Here is an 18,249-nt window from a genome sequence, read left to right as displayed (position 1 = left end):
GAAGGAAGCATTTTGGCAGCTCCTTTTTGGGGCTGATATTTATCCAGGGCTTAATGAAGTCGTTAATATAAAATGTTTTTTAAAATATAGATAAATATAAGGTATGTAATAACATAAATATTGTATTTATTTATACATGTAGTATTTATATGTATGTATATACATTTTTATAGATATACTAATCATTTTATATAGTATTATTACTTTAAATTTATTTGATTGTGCAGATTATGACATCATTTCCTGTAATGAATCATTTAAAAGATGGGTAGGTGGTTATTATTATTTTTTCTGAAGAAGTTCACATCATTAAAAGTGGATGAAAGCACTAGCTTATTGTGCCTCAGTGTGTCTTTTGGTTGGATCCTGGTTTTTTCCATTTTGAAGTTACTAGTTTGTCCTTTCCAGCTTGGTTTACTGTTGTTTCAGTTTCTGTTTTGGAACCAACATTGATGGCAGCTGAGGTTTCTTCACAAGAAGACTTGTTAAATCTTTCCACCTATCCAGTTCCTGAAAGAGGTGAAGAGTTGCCTACTACATCAGTCTTTTCATTACAACTAACGAGTACTATCACGAAGATAGTAAAAAATTGTTTGGAAGAACAATTAAGCTTCAAAAAGGTCCAAAAGGGTGAGGGCGCTTTAAGACCTGAAGTTGGAGGTTGCCCACGCCCATTTCAGTCATCGGAAGCCTGCAGTGAAGAAAATCCTGTGAACCGAAATGGTGAGGGAGCTGAATCACGAAGTATGGCAGATAATCCTGTATGGAATTATATCAGTAAACCTTATGAGAACCCATTTACAAACCTAGCAGAGATTCCAATGAATGAAACTGTAAGTAAACAATTACATGATTCCAATTCATGTAAAAAGTGTATTTTTGAACTGGAGAGACTTGTTTTCAAGTATGTGTCTTTAACTTTGGAAGTGCAATATTTAGGGGAATGTATTAATCGTAAAATAGTCCCGCAAGGTTTGAGAACGGCGAAATTCCCCAACTGTGTTTCTCCTGGTGACGATTTGTGCAATGTTTTAATAGAATTGTACAATGAGACTGGTTTGGCCATGATGAGAGTGCTTGTCTCTCACTACGAAAAAGAAATAGTTAAACTTAAGGACAGTATTAAATCTAAGGATGACAGTATAAAAAGTTATATTTGCTTCAATAATTTTTTAACATTGTATAATGGTATTGAAGCAAAGGTGGACAGACATAGAGCTACTATTATAGCTAGAAAACAAAACAAGTTAAGGAGAGACATTCAAGCATACAGGTCGAATCAGGCCTACATCAGTATTACTGATGTGAGTGTCACCACAGTACCTTCAATTAACAATAGTTCGTTGGTCGACAGGGTGGCCAATCTCCAAGAGGGGTTGACTACAGGAAACAAGGAGGTTTTTCCTAGAGTGAATGAAGTACCAGCCCTTTTGGTCAATGATGAACAGAGTGTCAATGTGAATGGTACTACAAGTGGGAACTAGTTTTGCTGGAGTGGTGGCTACTTGCAATGGACATTCCAATGGACATGTTACTGGCCCTTTTCGGACACAAGGGCCTTCCATGAAAAGGACTACCGAATGGTACAATGTGACGCAGCAGAAAGGGAAGACAAAGGGGAAGAACAAACGGAGATGATTTCACCTCCAAGATACAACTTCACAATAGATATTGTCAATTTGAGTAGTACTTCCTTTTGTGCAGCGACTAACAGTGTGCTAAGAAAAGGTTTTTCTTTTATTCCTACCAGCAGGATGAACATTTGCAAGTTAATGATTGATTTTAGGCTTTTTTTGCATAAACTTAACCTTCAATATATTTTGCATGATGTTAACACCACAGTGGAACAGGGAAATTCTAAACTTAGTAAACCAAGTGTCTTTAACCCCCCATTGGTGAACACTCTGCAAGTGTTTCAAAACATTTGTGAAAAAGAGTTTAGAGGGATTAAATATGGCAATGTTAAAAATAACTTATCTGAAGCTGAACTAATTGCTTTGGAAAACATAAGTAGGAATTCTAACATCAGAACTATGAAAGCTGACAAAGGGGGAAAAATAGTTATCATGGACACCTGTGTTTATGAAAAATCTCTCAGTACGTTATTAGAAGATTCAGACACTTATTCCAAAGTTTCTTTACACTTTGTCAACTACAGTTTTAGGAAAATTGATACCTTTTTGTTTGATATGTTTTGCCAAGGGGAAATTGACAAAGCTGATTATGATTTTCTATTGGTGGAACATCCAAAAATGGCCACTTTTTTTGGAATTCCTAAAATTCAAAATAACAAAACAAGTCCATCTTTTAGACCTATAGTCTCTGCCAGACAATTTAAAACTGAGAATATTTCAATATGGTTAGATAATGTTCTTAATCCAATAGTACAAAAATCAGAACATTATCTAAGAGATTCTTGGCACTTGCTTGAGATTTTAGGTAAATATAAAATGCCTGACAGAGACATATATTTTTGTACGCTAGACGTCACGAGTTTGTACACTTCTATTAATCAGGAAGTAGGTTTAGAGTTTATGAGAGACTATCTCATATGTCATACTGATTTTTCAGGTGAAAAAGTAAACACCATCTGTACATTAATGGAATTGGTACTCGATAATAATTTTTTCAAATTCAATAACACATTATATAAGCAAATATCAGGTGTAGCTATGGGAGCAAGAGTGGCACCGGCTTTTGCGAACATAGTCATGGCCAATTGGGAAAATAGGTTCCTGAAGTTAGACCCTGGTTACAACAAGGTAGAATTATACCATAGATACATAGATGATTTACTTTTTTTGTGGTCAGGGGAACATTCTGAATTTGTAGAATTTGTATCTGACCTTAATGGCACTACAGATTTTTTAATTTTCAAAATAGGTGGTTTTGGTGAACAAATCAATTTCCTGGATTTGACACTCAACATAGATAATGTTACAAGAAAATTTAAGAGTAGAATCTATAGGAAGTCATGTTTTGCAAATCAGTATTTGCACATGGATAGTTTGCACCCAACACACATGAAAAAAGGTGTCATTAAGGGTCAAATGATCAGATTAAGTAGGCTCACTTCAGATGAACATATTTTTTGGAATGAGCTTACATTTCTTAGAGAATTATTTCTCCAAAGGGATTATGACCAAAGGTGGTTAGAGGGAATAGAAAAAGAGGTTTCACTCTTAAGAAAAGGTGTTGCTCAGCCCATTTTGTCTTCTGACGACATAATAGTGGAAGCTCCAATATGTTTACATCACAGTAATAAAAGAAAGAATCAAGAATTCAATATAGCATTTTCTCTGCCAATAGTAAATGAAATTTGGTGTATAAAGGAAATTATTGAGAAGAACTGGAGAATTATTTTAGGTAATAAGGAATTAAGTATATCTTTGGGTCATTTACCAAAGTTTACATACAAAAAGGTGACAAATATTAGACAGAAGTTAGAAACTTCTCAGAAGTTAGAAACTTATAAAGATAGATCAGTTAGTAACAAAAAAGGTACTTTTGCATGTAAGGACTGTAAACAATGTAGGTTCATGTGTAATTCGTCCTTTATCACAATAGAACATTTGGGACAAACATTCTGGGCAAATAAATATTTTAATTGCCATAGTGAAAATGTAGTCTACATGGCTACTTGTTCCACATGCAAAAATTACTATATAGGTAAAACAAAAAGAGTTTTAAAATGCAGAGTTTATGAGCATGTTCTAGCTATAAAGAAAAAAGATAAAATCAATTCTTTAGCTAGACATGCTCTTTCCTGCACGGATTTTAAGAAATTAGAATTTTTTGTTTTAGATTATGTAGAGAAAAAAATGTTTGGTGGTGACATTGATAACACATTAGAACAGAAGGAAGCATTTTGGCAGCTCCTTTTTGGGGCTGATATTTATCCAGGGCTTAATGAAGTCATTAATATAAAATGTTTTTTAAAATATAGATAAATATAAGGTATATAATAACATACCGATATATTGTATTTATTTATAAATGTAGTATTTAAATGTATGTATATACATTTTTATAGATATACTAATCATTTTATATAGTATTATTACTTTAAATGTATTTGATTGTGCAGATTATGACATCATTTCCTGTAATGAATCATTTAAAAGACGGGTAGGTGGTTATTATTATTTTTTCTGAAGAAGTTCACATCATTAAAAGTGGATGAAAGTGCTAGCTTATTGTGCCTCAGTGTGTCTTTTGGTTGGATCCTGTTTTTTTCCATTTTGAAACATTATATATATGCAACATATGAAAAGCAGTGTAAATCTTACCTTGCATTTATAACATATCAAAACAGACTTGTTAATAAAAGCATAGTCCACAATAATAGTTTGTTTTATAAATAGTCTGCATTTCTCATTTATTCTTTAGTCTCTTTTGTTTTTCATTAGATTTCCAGGTAGTTTTAGGAGCCATTCTTTTAAGAGAGGGGTTAGCCCACTCCATTTCTTCTATTTTTTCCAGTAATCTGTGGTTTTTAACATATGTAACAGCAGAATCAAGATCCTCAAACAATGAAGGTCCATCAGGAAGAAAAATCTTCAGCCTTGCTGGAAACAAGAGGTGAGTCTTAACCTGTACCTTTTTCAGTTCTTTAATTAGAGGTAAAAAAAAAACTTGCTTTTAGTAATTACCATTGTTGCATAGGCATTATCAAAGTGAATTATAGAGTTATTGTATTTTAAAGGTGATTTTGACCAGGCTATTTTTAGAATTAATTCTTTATCTAAAGATTATAGGAAATTTACTATGCCAGATCTAGGTTGTTTCCTGTTGGTACTGTTTCCTGATGTGAGAGACTGATGTGCTCTTTCTATACCGAAAGATAAAGCCTCTGGTAACTCTAGAAATTTTGGCAGCCATGAGTTAAGGAAACTTGACATATTGTTTCCTTCTATATTTTCCTGAAGACCAAAAATCCTTATATTATTCCAACGTAATCTATTCTCTAGATCATCCAGTTTATGTTGTAATGAAGTATTTTGTTTAAGCAAAAAATTCTATGTTGTTTTCATTTTATAGCAATCTTCCATCAAAGTCTGTTAATGATTCCTCAACATTAGTAATTTGAATTTTTTGTTGTTTTAAATCCTCATGAAGCATATCCATCTGCTTGGTAGTTTTTTCTTTAAAGTTGTCTATTTTACAGTCAGTTATATCACTCTTAGTTGTGAGGTCTTGAAGAGTTGTTATCTAAGTCTGTAGTTCCTTTTTTATACTTGAATCCTGGTTGTTTGCCTTAGTATAACTCATATTGAAAATCTCACAGAAGTGAAGTATTTGTTCAGATGAATGTTTTGACTGGAACTTATAATCAATTTCGATTTATAAGTAGATATTCCTGAAGAGAATTTTGAATGCTATCAAATTCTACAAAAATAAATCCACTTTTTTTTATATGAAACAAATTTCCAGTGAAGATATATTTTCCTTAGTGGAGCTTGTGAAATCTGCTGCTACACCATGACCATGCTAGCCACACCCTCCACTTCACTATATTCTTGACTGAATCAAAGAGAGTTACTGTACCCTAATAACTTACTTAGAGCAAGGCAGATGTGGTGAATGGTTCTTGTTGTTGTCAGGTCCAAGACAGAATGCAGAATGCTCTGTCTCCCTCAGATACTTCTCAAAATAATATCTAAAATAGCACTGCTGAGATAGCCTGCAGAATGACATCATTTCTGGTCATCTGACCTCTAGTTTTCAGACAAAATCCCCATTGCTGGCAGCTGGCAGTATGTAGCAACTACCTGTAAAAATACCCAGACAAATGCTTTTGCTCACATCTTTGGCAGGTGCTGGAAGTCATAAACAATTTAATTCCTTCATGCTTCCAAAGTACCAATTAGTTCACCCCAAAGACAATACAGAAAGCTTACTTCTACAGAATTTGTGTCTCTAGCTCCATTGAAACCTGAGAGATAACCTCTTTATGGCCTAGCCAATAAAGTGATTTAATTTGAAATATTTTCTAAAGTGTGCTGGACTGAGGTTAACCATCTAGTTTCCCTTGTTAGCATATACATTTAAACAGTTACAAAAGTTACAAAGATGGTTGGATGCCTCTAGCCTGAGTCCAAGGACTGGTACATTTAAATATGGTGCATGCAAGTCCTGTGCACACACTTTTGTGAACGACCATGTAACAATTCAGAATTACACATATACCACTAGGTTATATTACAATTGTAATTCAGTGAATGTGGTATATGTTGCATTATGTCAACAATATCCAGGTTTTTATGTAGGGAAGACCTCTAGAAGACTAAGGGATCAGATCTATGATCATATGAGAGATATCAGGCTAGAGGCATCCATCAATGCCCTATACAGACATATTCAAAAGAATAATACACATGGGTTCAAATTCTTTGTATTAGATTCTATACAAAAAAAGTGCAGGGTAAAGTGACAAATGATAATTTAAATCTAAAGGAAACTAGATGGCAAATCAAATTGAGAACAACAGTATACCCTGGTTTAAATGATAGTTGCTCTATAGCACCTTTGTTAAAGATGAAACATTATGTGATATAATGAGAGAAGTATGTTCCCTTAAATTTTTATAGGAGTATGTAATTGCTTAATTGACAATCATGTTGTGTAGGTATTTAAGTGCATTTGGATTGTTTTTAATTGCTCTGAAGAAGTTCACCTAAGAGGGTATACGAAAGCACTCAACAGTAACAACAGTGTTTTTATGGTGGTTTTGTATCCTGGACATTCATCCATTAAAGGATTCTTATTTTAACCAGCAGCATTCGGAAGGCTTTTGTTCTGGTTCCAAGTTTGTCTTTTATATGTTGGATATATATATATATATATATATATATATATATATATATATATATATATATATATATATATACACATATTACTATTAATTGCAAATACATCTACATGAAACACAAAACATCATGTCATTACATTGGCAGTAGAAAAAATGTCAAAATGAAATCCAAAACGTATGCAAATATAAATGAAACATTTATATTTGTGATCATAAACCTACCTAACTAAAACTTTAAAAAATCTACTTTAATATGGGGGGAGGCTATGGCCCACACCCACAATGTGTGGGTTCTACAATCCTGTAATTTAAATATACTAACTCAATAGCTGCACAACCATCAAAGATGGAAAAAACAAAAAGAATTACACTATAATTGATGTTCTGCTTGCTGAATATAATGTCATTCGATGAATTGTACAACCAAGGATTTTAACACCAAAATATGTTATACTAAAGTATGTTGCAACAAAATAAATCACACCCATGTATATACTGAGAGAGAGAGAGAGAAAACAATACTCACACATGCATATATACATACATACACACATGCATATTCATATTTTCACTGGAAAGAGAGATGGTGATGGAAACGTAGATACAACCAGAAGGAATCCTTTGGGATGTTTTATTAATATAATTTGTACAGAGACTATCAATGCAAGATCGTTAGGTTATAGGAAATAAGATGAAATACAATATAAAATACTTTCTAAAGGTTCCCAGTTGAGTTAAAAGTTAACTTATAACATATGGGAAGTGTTTTGGATATAGATGGCATTATATAAAGGGTATTTGAGTACTAGGAAAACATTTGTTTGCCTGATTACTTTAAATGGTAAATGGCTTCACTTGTCTGAACACAGATCAGCATCATTTGTTTTAATGACAACTAATTACATTTGATTGATGGTTCTGTTTTAAGAGATGCATTTTTGTGGAAGTATGTCTCCCAGGAGATGCTGGAATAATTTGCCTTGAAATCCAGTGGACCTCTGCTGATTTTTTTCCCTATTGGTAAAGCAAATCTTTAAGAATGAAATATTACTAAACCTTTAAATAGTCCTGACTTTTTAAGATGGCACTGTTCTTACTACTGGAAAGAATATCTCTCCAAAGTTATGCAGTTTGTACTACAGTGAAATGGCAAATTAGATGCTAATTTGTTATTGAAATGGCTGTTTGTTGCTATAGTCCAAAAGTTCTAACGTGAGCAAGTGTGTGACACTTGTGCTCACATGTTCAACTTTCAAAAGGCAGCCTCTCACAAGAAATTAAACTAGTGTTTATTGTTATTTATTGTGAGGATTCAGAAAGAATCATGCATTGTATTTTTGTCAGTACTACTGGAACATACAAAACTACATGCTTGTGTCTGGGGAAATCATACACTTTAATAAAGCAATATGTCACCATATTTTTCATCTCATATTGACATTGTCACTGTGTTGATTTTAATTGCCAGTGCATGGGATGCGTGGAGAAGAATGACATCTGTGTGAGTATGAGACAGGTGAGGGCAGAAAATTACCTATGTATTGCAAGTCGGTGATCAGAAAAAGAGTTAACTCTAAATGCAAGAGAACAGCAGTAAACAAGCAGAATGTTTTCATACAGCTGATATTAGTGAAGACACGCACTGAACACCACATAGTGACAGAATGGATAAAATGTCTGCCATCAGATATCAAACTGGTGACATCAAGGCTGCAAACTGTGAAAACCATTACTGTAAATTTATGCTAAAGCACTTTTCAAATGATGAAAGAGCCAACAGAAAGTTGTTGATAGATCAATGGATTGTTTAGCATGTTGTACTTTAAGAAGCAAACATCTGGGAAAATACTGCAGTACACAAGAATTAAATGTTTTATATACGGTTTGAAAAAAAACAAAAAACAAAAAGAAAGCTACACTTGTACCTAATGTTATTGTGTTTTATGATTTCACATTTCTGCATGGCCTGTTGTAGTATACTAACTATTACTGAGTACTGTATTTAATAATGAGAAAAAGGATTTGTTCCAACTAGAGATAAAAAATAAATAGGTAAAATAAAAGATCATGGATGAAAAAACATCAGTACTGCAAATGAAAGTAGCAATCATGAATATTTTATTATGGACATAATGGACAATTTTTCCCCCACACTTCAAGATTTTGTGTAACAAATCATATTTAGCATTACACCTGAAGGAAATGTCAACTTTAGCATTCTTTTGTTTAGATGACTCTTCCTAGATACTGTTTTGAAACAATTTATGAATTGTTAGTAATGCCAGAATGACATTTACCATGGAGATTAAGCTGACTGTGGCAATTTAATGGATTTTTCTAGGTCCTGGCAAATCTCCGGTGAGTGGCATCTGCAGGAGCAAAGTTTCAGAATATCTAGGCATTACCTCTTTGAATGAAATAATTCACATGAAGGTATTTTATTTAATCTGTGCATTTCAACTCATAGTTCCTCATTTAGAGTTGAACAAAATGCATGTGCACACTTACTGTGCATGTAACTTCAACAATTGGCTAAGCTTCTGGTGTCATTCAAAGGAGATCCAGTATCTGTCTGCCTGGGATGACATGAACAACAAACCATGCTGCTTTGCCAGAGATGGTCTGCACCTCTCGCCCCTGAGATTCAGGTTACTGGCTAAAGATCTTGTCACCCCTATAGTGCCTTTTTTAGGCAAGGATCAAAGGACAAAATCACTACCGTAAAAGATACAAGCATGCAAAATCTGAAGGTAATGCTACTCAATGCTAGAAATCTAAACCTCAAAATGCACTCTCTCGAGGCACTCCTAAAAATAGAGAAAATCGATATATGTGCACTAACTGAGACCTGGTTCAAGGCTACAAAGAGCACCCCTGCAATACCAGGCTACAACTCTTAGCACACTTTTCAGCCACAAAACCAAGACCAAAACACTAAAGGTGGAGGAGTGTTCATATTCACCAAGGATATTCACACTTCCAGGCTAGCTGCCCAAAACAATGCATCTGAAATTCTCCAGGTACAACTAACACTAGGTAAGACTGCAATCCAAATTGTAGCTCACTACAGATCCCCCACCATGCCCCAGGATTCTCACTACACCTTTCTAAACATATTGGAAAATATTAAGATACAACCAATCATCCTAATACTGGGAGATTTCAACTAACCTACCATTAACTAGGACAACTACTCAAGTACCAGCACCTTTCCCCAAACGGTCCTTGGAATTCATAAATTCCAATGCCCTGGATCAACTAATCCATTATCCCACCAGGGTGTCAAATATCCTAGACTTAGTCATTACCAACATGGGAGATAGATGCTCTACACCAGTGGTCACCCCCTCATTGGTCAGGTCTGACCATAAGCTAATCACCCATGACATCCAAATCTCACCCACACCCCCCAGTAAGGAAACCTCTGTAAAAAACTTCTCTAAAACCAACTTCATGCTACTCAAGTCAGAAGTAACAAACTTCATAACACCCATGCAGATGGGACCTGAAAGTTCGACTACTGAATCTTACACTAAGGGACTGTATGAGCACATTCACTCGTGCATGAATCGTGTCATCCCAAACAGAATCAAGATGCTCTCTTCCAAAAAAGGAAGCAAATCTGGTGGTCCCCTGCCATAAACAAACTGTACAACAGAAGGAAGAAACTGTTGCAGAAAAGAGGAAAATCCCAGGATGCAAAAAAATCACTTACCAGCCTCAGTAAGAAGCTGAGATCCCTTATAAAATCCTCCAAAGCTAGTTATGAAAATAAAATTGCCAAAGATTCCAAGACAACCACAAGGCATTCTATAGTTATGTCGAGAATGTAAATGGCAATGTTCAAATCTTCGCTGATCTACAACAGAAAGGCATTAAATATACTGATCCCAAGGATATTGCCAATGTCCTGGCAGATCGATTTAGTGCCAACTTCACCCCCCTCTCACCCCCTAAAGGGCCCATCTCAATACCAAAAGATTGCCAAATTCTGGTAATCACGGCCAGACAGGTAGAAGCCGCACTCTCCAAAGCTAAGAATACAGCATCCATGGGACCAGATGACATCCCGAGCTGTGTACTACATGAACTACAAAATGAACTAGCACCTCACCTAAGTGTCATATTTAATCATAGCCTCACCTCAGGCTTCATGCCCACTGAGTGGCACACAGCTACAGTTATCCCACTCCACAAGGGGGATCCACCTTGGATCCCGGGAACTACCATCCCATCTGTCTGACGTGCCTGATCTGCAAGGGCATGGAATGCATTATCATGGAGCTTATAAAGGAAGACATTGGCAACCTTCAAACACTAGACCCCACCCAGTTTAGGTTTGTGAAGGGCCAATCTTGCCTCCTGAACCTGATTGACTTCCTTGAATCAGTCTCCAGAGCTGTGGATGAGGGTAAGGCAGTCCACACAGCCTATCTGGACCTCAGCAAGGCCTTCAACACCATCCTCCACTCTGGAATCATTGATAAACGTATTAAAATGGGCATAAATCCCTACGTCACTCGATGGGTTGCCAGCTGGCTTACTGACAGAACCTACACTGTAAAAGTAGCCGACTCCAAATCCAGCTCCAGACAAGTGACAAGTGGAGTACCTCAGGGTTCAGTCCTGGGACTGCTCTTGTTTTGCATCTACTTCTCTGAAGTACAGGCCAAAACTAAGGGACTCTGGCTAGCAAAGTCTGCAGATGACTGCAAACTGGGAGCCATTATTGAATCCTCAAATGATGTGGATATTCTACAAAAGGGCCTTACAGAAACAAGATGCTTGGTGCCAGAGCCATGGGCTGAAGCTTAATGCCAAGAAATGTATAGTTATCCCCTTTGGGAAAAAACATGTACCCATGAATTACCACATAGGTGGCAGTGCACTAAACACCAAAAGAATGATGAGAGACTTAGAGACACAGGTGTACAGTGGTCTCACCTTCAATAATCACATCGCCACAACAGTCAAGAAATCCTTATATATGGCACCTCATAACAAAGGACTTTTTATCCTGAAAAAAGGAGGTCATTGTCCCACTGTACTCATCCCTCATTAGACTCATTATAGAGTGCAACACCCATTTGGTATGCACCTCACAAAACATCTGCAACAGCTGGAAAGGCTGCAGAAATACCTGATTAAAAGAATCATAGGCCTAAATCAGATGCCCTATGCTGACCATCTAAAAAAACTCCAGCTATACTCTGTTGCATATCACCTAATCAGAGGCGATCTCTGCTTAACATACAAGGCCATGTCAAACCCTGAGATGTTGGACATGCTCCACTTAATAAAATCCCAATCCCTCAGAGCCACACGCTCCAGGGATCTAAACCTTTTCATCATAATGAACAAAACATGCTGAATAGGTAGGTTCCTGACCCAGAGACTCCCCATACTCTGGAATAGACTGCCCATACATGTTAAGCAGAGCGTTTCCTTGGCCCTCTTCAAAAAGAACTTTGACGATTGGATGGGAGATAGGAAATTCACCCCTGGGATCATGTCAGTTGCTCTGCTAGACAGGGGTTCAGGGAAGTAAATTTTGTGGGAAGAAATATCCAGGGAATCTTCATGGCTAGGCTTGTATAGGCCCTAGGGCCAATAGCCTAGTACCAGCCTATGAACCTATGAACATTGTGTGTGTGTGTGTGTGTGTGTGTGTGTGTGTGTGTGTGTGTGTGTGTGTGTGTGTGTGTGTGTGTGTGTGTGTGTAGGAATGCATATCTGTGTATGTGTGCATGTGTGTGGGCTCATGCACATGTACTTGTATATGTCATTGTGTCAGTGTCATGTGATTAGTTAATGTCTTTTTGTGTCTAGTGTCTGTGCTTATAAGTTTCATGTAAATAGTTGCTGTCTGTGAGAATAAAAGCATGAAGGTGTCAGCTTGGTAAAATTAGCTACCTGTGTGTATGCTTATGTTTCAGATAATTTGCTTATATTTGTATCTAGTGTTTTTTGCATATAAGTTTCAAGTATATAACCACTGTCTATGAGCATGTGTGCATAAAGGTATCAGTTATGTACAGTTACCTACCTGCATGTATCTAAGTTTCAGATTAGTGTGCGTATGTGGATGTTCACGCACATGTGTATGTATGTACATGTGTGCACATGCATGTGTTTGCCTTAGTTTCTTGTAATTAGCTTTGTTATATATGACTGTGTGTTTTTGAATATCTGTACATTTTGTGAGTGAGTATATACACAGAGGTTATGCTGTTTTCCTTGTCTGTCAACATTGTGCATCTGTACTTCCACAAGACTGTGGGTATATGAGCTTTTAATTCTTCCTGCCCCTGTGGTTCAGCTACCTTCTCCAAGAGATTAGACACAAGATAGACATACCTTAGTAGAAGATATCTGCATTAAGGACAAACACTAATGAGTGTGGTAAGGAATTTAAGAAGAACCAATGCTAAGAGACTAAATAGATTGCAAGAAAAATTTTCTAAAATTTAATCACAACACCAGGGAATAGCTCAAAAAGCATTTATTCCCCTGGTAGATGTAATGCTGTCTTCCACGGAGGATAAAAACAGAAGAAAATCAGAACAAATGCATTTTTTATAGCAGTTAACAACAATGGAAAAACACAGACTTAATTAAGCCTTTCCAATTACATTATAAATTAAGCCCAAATGAGCCAACCTTATTATGTTTTAAAATAAATCATCACATTTCAAAAGAAATTGTGGTTTAACCACTGCATTTATTAATGGAATTTTCTTCTAAAACATGAGTAAGGAATCAGCATAGGTCGTATGATTTTTAACAAAATGATCAACTACTGTGTCATAGTATTTTTGTTATTGATTTCTTTCAGATTTTCCTGTGCTCTACATTTCATGATCTTTTTTTCTCTCTTATATAAAAATATGAGCATCTTAACGCATGTACCAGTCACTGTGTGGTATGTTTAGTTCCCTGTGATATAAATCTCTTACCCCTAATAGCTTGAAAAAATAAATAATTTTTTAACAGTGCACCCTGAGACTAAAATTGTCATCAACCAAATATGTATTAGGGCATTTAAAACTGTTGCTAGTTGATACAATCATCGTAAACATATTTCTTTGTAAAAGAAAATCCCAAAAGCCAATTCAAGCAGACTATAAAGCACAGTGTCATGAAGTAGGCAACTCCCAACATGTTTATTTTCTTTGCCCCTGTTATTTTCAATGTTCAAAACTTTCATCTTAATGTTACATTTTCTTTCATCTTGACTATTTGTATTTAATGGTGCCATGCAGGTAATCTGACATATCTGAAGACTCCTGCCTCTAGATCTCATTTTTAAACTAGCATTCAGCTATGTCTACCATGGTAATGTCCAATTAATTTACATTGTGTTCAACCAGAAATTCAGAAAAAAAACTAATTGAAAACCTATGATTTGGTAGCCCTCAATCACATTCTGAAGGAGCAAATGTATATGTGTTCCCTTTGCAATTAAATAGTAAATCTTCTATGAATGAAAAATAATGTACAGCTTGATTTTTTTTTCCAAACTTTCAAGCTGTAAATAGTTTCTGGCTAAGAAAGAACCATAGTTAAAATGGCATAAGCTGAATCTTATAGAGCACCCATGGCTGTACATTTCTTTTAATAGTAGATGCTTTCATCAAATAAAAATAAAAATAATTAATATTCAAACAGAAATAAATTAATGTTTGAGTAGAATGTGTATTTCCTAAAAAATATATTAAACATCTCCATAAATACTTTCCACAAGTAAGGAGAAACAAAACATATTCCTTTGTCACATTATATCAGCTCAGACATTTTCTCCAACAAATGTGAGCTGTTTCTCACATGAATACTATAAAAGCACTGGTTCTATTAAAATCTGGCTGATTACCTTACCAACATTTTCTAAATATGAACCTATACATAAAACTATAGCTCTACCAGGTGGAAGAAACTATTTTTTTAATATTGCTACATACTCAAGTGTGCTAGGTTGCAGTGCATTTAAAGTATATTACCAGTGCCAGAAAGTCTTCTCTTCAGTTTTTCCCTTAGATCTTGTTAGATCCCTTATGTCTTGCACTTTAATTAGCTTATTTACCTAGCACTTCATCAGGCTTTTTGTAGCAATTATTGTAGCACACATAAGTGCTATCAGCACTAGATGTCCTATAAGGAAACAGCTCCAGTACTTAGCAATGATGACCATCCCTCCTGGCATGTCTAAAGGTCATTTTCCTGTGCTTTCTCCTTTTAACCTGGTGAACTTGGGCAATCTGAGGCAGTGTAGCAACTCTCTCATGTACATAGACAACCCTCTCCTCTTACCTCCCAACACTCAGACGTGTGAGAGATGCAATTATATCTCCAAATTGGAAGCCATGCACTCTCTAGCCAATACTAGTATAGCTGGTCAAAAGGAGAAGGTCAATACCTGCACCACCCCATATGGTACACATAGCCCTCCAGTACACCCACCATCACAGCCCTCACATAAAAACATAAACCACACACCCATCTTCGGGGAGGCTCTCAATAGAGATCTACCCAAACAGCAGAGACCTCCAAGGCAGAAACGCACTCGACCACCACAAAACAGCACAAACCACAAGACACATAGCTCACCTACACAGTGTGCCCCTAAACCTAAGTCCCTAAAGCAAAACAGCTTGCCCAATACAATCATCATAGATGACTCAATAGTGAGGCACACTGAAGTCCCACTCACTAGGTTGAATAAGGAGAAGGTAATATTCAGCTCTCTATCAGGTGCCAGAATCTGACACATAAGACACACACTCAGGTCACTCCACAACAAGTACACGTATGACTCTGTCGCTGTCCATGTGGGTGTGAATGACCTGAGACCCACCTCCATGGACTACATGAAAAGAGACATGGAGGTGCTCTCGGATTATGTGGCCCAGGCAGGTATGACCCTTGCCCTGAGCAGCATCCTACCCTCTCCCAGAATGATACCGCAGTACAAACAGAAAATGATTGACTTTAACAGTTGGCTAAGTTTCTGGTGTCATTCTAAGGGGATCCAGTATCTGTCTGCTTGGGATGACATGACTGACAGACCTCGATGATTTGCTAGAGATGGCCTGCATCTGTCACCCCTGGATTTCCTGCTACTGGCTAAGGGTCTTGCCAGCCCTATAGTGCCTTTTTAGGCTGTGTTCCAAAGACCAAATTACCACTGTAACAGCTATAAATAAATGCAATCTGAGGGTCATGCTGCTCAACGCTAGAAGTCTAAATCTCAAGATGCACTCACTTGAAGCACTCCTCAGAATGGAGAACACTGACATTTGTACTATAATGGAGATCTGGTTTAAAACAGCAGAAAGCACCCCTGCACTACCAGGCTATAACTCATTCCACACCTTTTGGCCATAGAACATGGACCGAAGCTCCAAAAGTGGTGGTGCCTCCATATTCATGAAGGATATGCACACCTCCAGACTAGTAGCCCAGCATAGCACATCTGAGATACTCCAGGTACAACTAACACTGGGTAAGATGGCGATTCAGGACATAGCCTGCTATAGGTCCCCAATCATGTCCAAAGACTGTCACTCCACATTCCTAAGCACTCAGGAAACTATTAAGATCCAACCCAACACTCTCATACTAGGTGACTTCAACTAGCCCTCCATCAACTGTGAAAACTACTCATGCAGCAATGCACTGACCCAATATTTCATGGAATTCATCAGTTTCAATGCCCTGGACCAGCTCATTCTTACCCCCACTAGAGGAAGAAACATCCTTGATTTGGTTATTACTAACATGGCCACCATTGCTCTACACCAATAGTCAATTCCACCCTGGTTAGATCCAACTGCAAACTAATCACCATAAAAATCCACATCTCACCCACACCCCCGCAAAGGTATCCACCATGAAAAACTTCTCCACAGCTGACTTAGGACTCCTAAAAATAGAGGTGGCTAACTTCATGGCACTCATGCCAGTGGAAAATAGATGCATGACTGCCAAATTATATATCAATGCACTGTACGAACACTTACATAAATGAATGGAACTAGCCATACCCTACAGAACCAAGATGCTCGCCTCTGAAACAAGGAAGCCAATCTGGTGGTCCTCTGCAATTAATAAACTATATAACAGAAGGAAGAAACTGTTACAGAAAAAGATGAAGTCCCAAGACTGGAAAAATTCCCTTATTAGCTTCAACAAAAAGTTGAGATCCCTCATCAAAACCTTCAAAGACAGCTATTAAGGCAGAATTGCGGTAGACACTAAAAATAACCACAAAGCCTTCTAAAGTTATATCAAGAATCTCCATGGCAATAACCAGATTTGCTCTGAGTTACTACAAAATGGTACCTCCTATACTGATAAATAAATCAAAAAAGAAAAAGCCAGCACTCAGAGGCAATTGAAGTTTTATTCCTTTCCCTTTAGACGGGTTTCGGTAACAAACCTTCTTCAGTGATAAAACATACATAATGCAGGGGCAGTTTTTATACACAATGTGGATCCCCAATTGTGACATCACTTCCCCCATTAATCCATTCCAGCTTCCAAACACATACAAATATCAACCAGAATAAACATTTTATATATAATATCAGATGCTATAATAAAACTTCCATTCATATAATATATTTATTTGTGAAATTGCCAGAGTCCTAATAAAAAAAAAAAAAAAAGAAAAAAAGACCCTCATAACTTGTCATTTAGTCCAGGATGAAATAGGGCACCCAACTTAATAATCCATTTTCTTTCCTTTTGAGTTAGTATAGTGTACCAACCTTGCTTCATTATTACCTTTTACTTGGTCAATAATGACAAATCTAAATGAAGCAGTTCTGTGTAACTGACAATGTCTATACAATGCATTGGTCATTTTTTAAGACGTATATCACTTAAATGTTCTGAAATATGACTTCTTAGTTGCCTAGAAGTCTGCCCTACATAAAAGGCAGAACATTGGCAATTAGCCGAATAGACAACCCAGTCAGAGCTGCAATTCCCAAAAAATGAAATATCAAAAATGTGACCAGTATTTTTACTGCTAAAAGATGAAGTTTTAAACATATGTTTACACAGACTGCAATGTCCACAAGGATGTGACACAACAAGCCTATCCCCCAATATGGTTAGTTGTTGTTGGTTCACATAATCCAAAAAAGTTTTCTTATAATGCGGAAAATAGGAAGTGAGTGTTCTTCCCCTTCAGAAAGAAAATTGGCATCTGTTAGACAAAAACTGACCCAGATCTGTATTGGCCCGAAGAATATTCCAATGTTTGTTAACTACATCCTGCAATAAATGTGTATTACTGCCAAATGTAGTAACCAACCTCATGGTTCCTGATCCATCCTTTTTGGTTTTAGCTTTATAATTCAATAAGCTAGATCTCTCACAATTGGCTGCCTAATCACTGGCCTTTTGTACTGTTGATTTCTTATATCCCCTATTAA

Source organism: Protopterus annectens, chromosome 8.part0, assembly GCF_019279795.1.
Source record: "Protopterus annectens isolate FY-2018-M chromosome 8.part0, PAN1.0, whole genome shotgun sequence".
Lineage (NCBI taxonomy): Eukaryota > Metazoa > Chordata > Ceratodontiformes > Protopteridae > Protopterus > Protopterus annectens.
This window is presented reverse-complemented; position numbering follows the sequence as displayed.